This window comes from Polyodon spathula, chromosome 23, assembly GCF_017654505.1.
Source record: "Polyodon spathula isolate WHYD16114869_AA chromosome 23, ASM1765450v1, whole genome shotgun sequence".
Classification (NCBI taxonomy): Eukaryota; Metazoa; Chordata; class Actinopteri; order Acipenseriformes; family Polyodontidae; genus Polyodon; species Polyodon spathula.
The window spans coordinates 1,521,143-1,528,425 of record NC_054556.1 but is presented as its reverse complement, the minus strand read 5'-3'; positions in this window follow the sequence as shown (position 1 = coordinate 1,528,425).

Here is a 7,283-nt window from a genome sequence, read left to right as displayed (position 1 = left end):
TCCATGAATACTGTACGTACAGTCCCCAGTATCAATATCGGCAGTCTGTGTGTTAGAGAGAGTTTGTCTAAGGGCCAGATATCAAATGCAATTTTGATGCTGCAGTTTGTGTTGAAGCAAAATAACATTGGAAATCTTACAAAGCAAGTGACAGAAGCTCAAAACATAATTTAAGGGCTGAAAGATGCAGCTCTATAGTAAACAGAGTTCATTTTTGTGATTGATTCATTTTGCCCCGGAACTTGTTTTCATTCGCTTACAGGCTCTGTATTGTAATGCAATTCCTGCAATGACAGTATTTTCTTTACTTTCATTTTTCAACATGTTAAACTTATTACTTTATAACTGACCTCAGGAAAGAGTTAAGATTGAGCCTTGATTTAAATACTTCATTTCCATGTGAGAATTTGGACTGGAGAAAACTGTGGACTTTGATTGGAGATCCACTTACATGTGGTGAAGGGTGAGGATATATACACAGTATATTGCTCTAATAATGTTAATGCTCTTCAATCGATAAGTCTTTTACTGTGCAAGCCTTGTGCTCTCTCAGCTAGTCTTGGGCTATCTTACCTACATTAACATTAGGTAGCCCAGGATTAGCACTAACCTGCCATATCCAAGGTAGTGTGCTCCATTCACAACGCTTCAACTTGCACTTTATTTAAAGGGTTTTTAAAAGCAGCTGTAATAGTGTTTTCTTATTTGTTTATTTAAACTGAATAATTTTGAGACTGTAATACACACACACACTGCTGTGCAAGTCTTAGACAGGTTGCATTTTATTACTTTGATGCATTATGAGCATCAACACTTTACTCAAAGCCTCCACTAGTGCTTTCTACTATTATAACAACCTTGACTTGCATAAAGAAGGATAGTAGCCTTGGTAAACTAATTATTATAAATGTTTCCCACAGTATAAATACAGCAAAGTGTAATGAAGCACAGTGAAAGCATGGTGAAGCATAGGCAAGCATTGTAAAGCAGAGAGAGGTCTGGTAAAGCATAGGAAAGCATTGTAAAGCACAGAGAGGTCTGGTAAAGCACAGGGAAGCATTGTAAAGCACAGAGAGGTCTGGTAAAGCATAGGCAAGCATTGTAAAGCACAGAGAGGTCTGGTAAAGCATAGGGAAGCATTGTAAAGCACAGAGAGGTCTGGTAAAGCACAGGGAAGCATTGTAAAGCACAGAGAGGTCTGGTAAAGCATAGGGAAGCATTTTAAAGCACAGAGAGGTCTGGTAAAGCATAGGGAAGCATTGTAAAGCACAGAGAGGTCTGGTAAAGCATAGGGAAGCATTTTAAAGCACAGAGAGGTCTGGTGAAGCATGTAAACACATACATGGCTCCCCATTGTAAACTATGGGAAACCATGGGAAAACTGCAAAGTTACCCTGGAAATATACTGCGGTGCCCTTTTGCTGATAGAGCAGTGCTGTCATGTGACCCCAGTACTGTGCTGGGTGTGTGAGCAATGCAGCTCTTCAGAACACATAGCACGAGGCCCAGGCTCTCTCAGGGCAGTGTGTGACTGCCAGCCCAGAGCCAGGGCCATGTGCAAAACAGTTTCACGTATTTATTACATGTTTGCTGCTGGAGAGTCCCACGACCACCCGCAGAAAAATGTTACCAGGGTATTACTGCACCTCCCCATGCTTTACCCATGGCTATACTGTGCATTTACCACAGCTTACCCTGCTGTGCCATGTTTCTGAATAGGCTGGACCACACCTGGCTATTCTTCACAGTGTTTACCTCTGCTTTCCCAGCTTGCAGTCTCTGGTCATTTCCCCTATTAAAATGTTGCAGTGTATGGGGTGCAGCAGTGGTGTACGGGTGCATTGTCAATGACAGGACTAAATTATTGATAATCCCTTCGCTGGAGTCTGAATCGCTTACAAGCCTGGCATGTAACTGAACATGTGAAGACTGGCCTTGACAAAGCCAGGATCAGGGGGAGATTAGCCACAATGTCTGGGAAGGTGGCCAGTTAACTACCCTTTCTGTGTCGAGCAAGAAAACAAACGTTAGGGCCCGATTTCTAGGCAAATTGCTTGGAATAACACACAAATATGTGAGGATGGGGAAGAAGAAGAAGAAGAAGAAGAAGAAGAAGAAGAAGAAGAAGAAGAAGAAGAAGTATTCTTCAGTAGTCCCTGAATATGCCTGCCAGGCTTTGTTACAATAAGTGACAAACAGTGCACACATCAAGATAACACGTAGGCACAGATATATCAAAGTGCAAGATTTTGCTCAAAAGAGCAAACTTCCCAATGTTTCGATGTGTTTAGCATGGCTTTGTGAAGGGAAAGTGTGTTTGAAAACAAAAAGTGGAGGTACTTACAGGCTTTAGATACATGGCATCTACACTCACTTATTGCTATTTAAATATATTCATGTGCTTGTGATGTCATTTACTTCATAGTAATTGATGTACCGATCTTCTATTCATTGCTATTTAACCCGTCAGGCCTCGCTGTATTGAGTCTATGTGACCATTTAATTTCCTTTATTCTTCTATATCATACATTGCCTGATTTTGTTTCTTCTAAAACAACATATTTTAGGCCATTCTAGGTTATTGAACTATATATGTATTTCATAGGCATAGTTCTCCCCTAGATACGCACCCACAATCTCTCACAACAACAACAACAACAACAATAATACACAAATGAGCTGTTGGTTTTTCCTTTCGCAGTGACAAGCTGCAGGCCTAGCCCTGGGTTCCCAGCTGTGTCAATGTGGCCTGTAATGTATTCTATTACAGTGTAATGTTTGAAATCCTTATTGCTGTTTAACAGGACAGACCAGAGAAGTGGAGAGGCGGGGCAGGGCGGGACCTTGCTAACCTGGCTGGCTCTGACTGGTTGAGTGACAGGGAGACCCGGAGGGACTCACAGAGAGAGAGAGAGACTAACAGAGACTCCATCAGCTGTATAATTAAGAGCAGCTGTAATCCTACCAGGTGGAGGGTCCTCTTACACAATGTAGGAAGCCATTAGCTGGAAATACAGCCACAGAGGTAGACATGAAATCAGTTCAGGGGGGACAGATTGGGTTTCCCTGTTTCCATACACTCACTCCATTACCCAAATGTGCCAGTCCATTTAACTAATACATACAAGAACATTGATACCCGTAATAAACAACATTACACAGTGAATTACAGCTCAAGGAGACGAGAGAGGGAGCGAGGCAGAGGAGGGGGGAGAGAGAGGGAGAAGGAGAGGGAGAGAGAGAGAGAGGAGGAGAGATGGAGAGGGGGGGGAGGGGGAGGCGGGAGGATCGAACCTCGCATCGCACATTCTTTGAGTTAAAATGAGGATACCCACCAATGCAGATGGAGACCATCCAGCCCAAATGTTTGTTTATTTATTTCCTATGATATATTACATATTTTCTATTATTTTATATATAACATGTTATATCATTACATTTGTTCATCAATTACTTCTTATCTTAAATTGCTACCTCCTGTGATTGATTTGCCTCCTTTGGGATCCCAATACACAGAACTGAACTATAGAGCTGTTTTCTGATCTTAAATATATTTAATAAATGGGTAAGAGAACTGCTATTAGCTACTTCCAAAGCAAGCTTCTTTAAATACAGCAAAAAACTGAGAAAAAAAAACTCATATTGTCTGGACTTTGGTGTTGATAACATATATGTATTTTATGATTTATTAACACAGCAAATTAATTTATTTGAAGTAAACATCTCTCCATTATTCATGTTAAAAAGCTGCTTGAAAAAAAAGCATATTGCATGTTGAGCACAAAGTGAATAAAATCAACTAAATGAAATGACTGCTGGGCTCAAGTGTGATAGATAGATAGATAGATAGATAGATAGATAGATAGATAGATAGATAGACATGCTAATAAATACAAATAGATATAGTCATGCAGTAGTCATGCTGTAGCCATGCCGTGCTCTACTTCACTGAAGCAGTGGTTGTGTGGTAGTCATGCTGTAGTTGTGGTTGTCTTGTCCACTTCTTGCAGACAACAAGAACTGACTGTCCAAGACCCCCCGTTCCCTAGGACGGCTAGGGCTGCATGACGCCACTATCAACTTCACACTAATCCTGCTCAAACGTAAACAGCCTTAGAAAAAACATCATTCCACACTTAAACTGTATCAAATGTATCAAAGCCCCAGCTGAATGATATCACTCGCTGTGAAGGGGTCATGCCCAGGGCACACACAGCCACATATCAACTGAGTGCATTCACTGTTCCTTTAAGTCTAGACCAAGGGTAGTGAGGATCTGCACCAATTAAACAGAGGAGGATCCCTGAAAGCCTTCCTTCAGTATTAATCATAGGGTCATTTGACACATGTAGCCTTAAAAAATAGAGAAAGTATGGTAAAGCATAGGCACACATTGTAAAGACCAGAGAGGTAACACAAAGCACAGGCAAGCATTGTAACTATCAGAGAGGTAACACAAAGCATAGGCAAGCATTGTAACTATCAGAGAGGTAACACAAAGCATAGGCAAGCATTGTAAAGACCAGAGAGGTAACACAAAGCACAGGCAAGCATTGTAAAGACCAGAGAGGTAACACAAAGCACAGGCAAGCATTGTAAAGACCAGAGAGGTAACACAAAGCACAGGCATGCATTGTAAAGACCAGAGAGGTAACACAAAGCACAGGCAAGCATTGTAAAGATCAGAGAGGTAACACAAAGCACAGGCATGCATTGTAAAGATCAGAGAGGTAACACAAAGCACAGGCATGCATTGTAAAGATCAGAGAGGTAACACAAAGCACAGGCAAGCATTGTAAAGACCAGAGAGGTAACACAAAGCACAGGCATGCATTGTAAAGACCAGAGAGGTAACACAAAGCACAGGCAAGCATTGTAAAGATCAGAGAGGTAACACAAAGCACAGGCAAGCATTGTAAAGATCAGAGAGGTAACACAAAGCACAGGCAAGCATTGTAAAGATCAGAGAGGTAACACAAAGCACAGGCAAGCATTGTAAAGATCAGAGAGGTAACACAAAGCACAGGCATGCATTGTAAAGATCAGAGAGGTAACACAAAGCACAGGCAAGCATTGTAAAGATCAGAGAGGTAACACAAAGCACAGGCAAGCATTGTAAAGATCAGAGAGGTAACACAAAGCACAGGCAAGCATTGTAAAGATCAGAGAGGTAACACAAAGCACAGGCAAGCATTGTAAAGATCAGAGAGGTAACACGAAGCACAGGCAAGCATTGTAAAGATCAGAGAGGTAACACAAAGCATATTACAAAAAAAAAAAAACATGGCAAACCACTGTAAACTGGCTAATGGATAGTATAACCATGGGAAAAGCTGAGGGAAAACTGCACATCTGCTGAGGTACACTGTTATAAGAGTGAGATGTATCCAAACACCACTTCAAAATCATTAGAAACCCAGTCCAAAATATAACCTGACAATGTCTTCATACACAAAATCATTCATTTCTAATGTCATTAATACCCTCCATAGTGGGTCAATTTGGGTGGATAAGTGCCCTTGTCTTGATTAAAGCATCCCTTTATGGCCTGCACTACACATGTATGTGTACAGTGTGTGTGTACATGTGGATTGCAGGGGCTTGCTCTGCATCTTTCTTGATGCTTGAATGGCAGGCTCTCCCGAGAATAGATGCACAGCCAACTTGGCATCATTCTTTATATAGAAATAAGTCTTTATTGAATCTGTTGTGTTCCCACGCTGTTCAAACCTCCTGTCTCCAACTGACCAAAGCAACCTCTCGGCTTTATTTATTAAGGGTGCAGGCTCAGACTGACTCCTATCAATAATTGTAAGTGTCCCACTGGGGATCATTCAGCCGATGCTACATCTATCATCCTCTATAGAAATCCCAGTTCTCCCACAGCTCGTCCAGCCCTGAGCCCCGGAGCCACTGCTGGTGCTGCTGACCCAATGCAATTGAAAATCATTTTTGAAGCTGTGGCATTATATCACAATGTGCTGTGAAGCAGCTTATCAGATCAACAGGGTGTCCTCAGGGAATCGCTGGCCAAGCCACAGAGCATCTTCCCAGGCCTGGGTCTGGATTCTCCCACTGTTTGCAGAGCATAGCCCATCACTCAATCCCGGGGTGTGTCGAGAAGTAAGGGTATTTCTATTGGCAAACAAAACTCCAACACCAAACCTAACCCTAACCCTAACCCTAACCCTAACCCTAACCCCAACACCAACCTCTTACTTTAGAAATTAAAATAAATAATAATTTGTATAACATTAAAAGTTTTCGGATGTTTAGGATCTTCTAAACCAGCGGTGAAATTCTGCCGGTGCTCACTGGCCCTCAGTAGCGACTCTTATTTTAATGCCGGTACCGGTACCAGGACTTACTGGATCTGCTTCTCATCCAGCGCGCTTGCATTGCATCCGCTCGCACGGTGGTTTATTTTACACAGTCCACTAACGTTCTCTTCTGTTAGAAAATGTCTCATCACAGAATCTAAACATTCACAAAATATTCTCAAAATGAGCCAATGGCAATGGATGACCTATTCACCTTAGTTATTGGTTATGTATAGATTTTTTCTTTTAAACCTTCAAAACAATGAATATGATGGAATTTGCAAAATACAGACGTTTTCTGAGGCATGTGAAATAAAAACCGTTTAAAAGTCAAACATGAATTCTGGGAACTGCCTTACAGAGAAATAATATATCATTATGTTCTTAATGTACGTGATGAAACTAGTATGTTACTGAGTTTTTGAATGCTACTCCCATGAAGCTAAACATTAAAGTCATGGCTGTGCCCACACTATCCAAGTAAAGTTGTGTCGTGTTCAATTAAACTCTTCATTAATCCGGTTGGTTAATGATTCAGAAGTTGACCGACCGTTCGGCGAGAGAAAGAATGACATTTATAGTAATTAATTATAAGATAAAAGTCTAGCTGGAAGTGTTTCTTTACGCGTGTGAAAACATTCGATTACAGTAAATCTTGATTGCAGATCATTTCAGAGAATACTGTGGAGATTTGAAATAAAATGGTCAAGTGAAGTACGTGATATTTTTAATAGTGGTGCCTGTTACATCAACAATGTCAGCTCCTGTTGTACATTGTTTGACTAAGACCTTTTTGCATGGTTATTTTTTGTATAATATCTCCTTTAGGATATCTTGAAATGAAACTCCCTGTACAACAGTTAATGCACAGTGTAAAATTTCTTAATACCCAGGTTTAACTGAAGTGTTACATCCAGCTGATAGCCACAGGTGGGCCTGGGGGGTGGGCGTTCTGCTGTAATT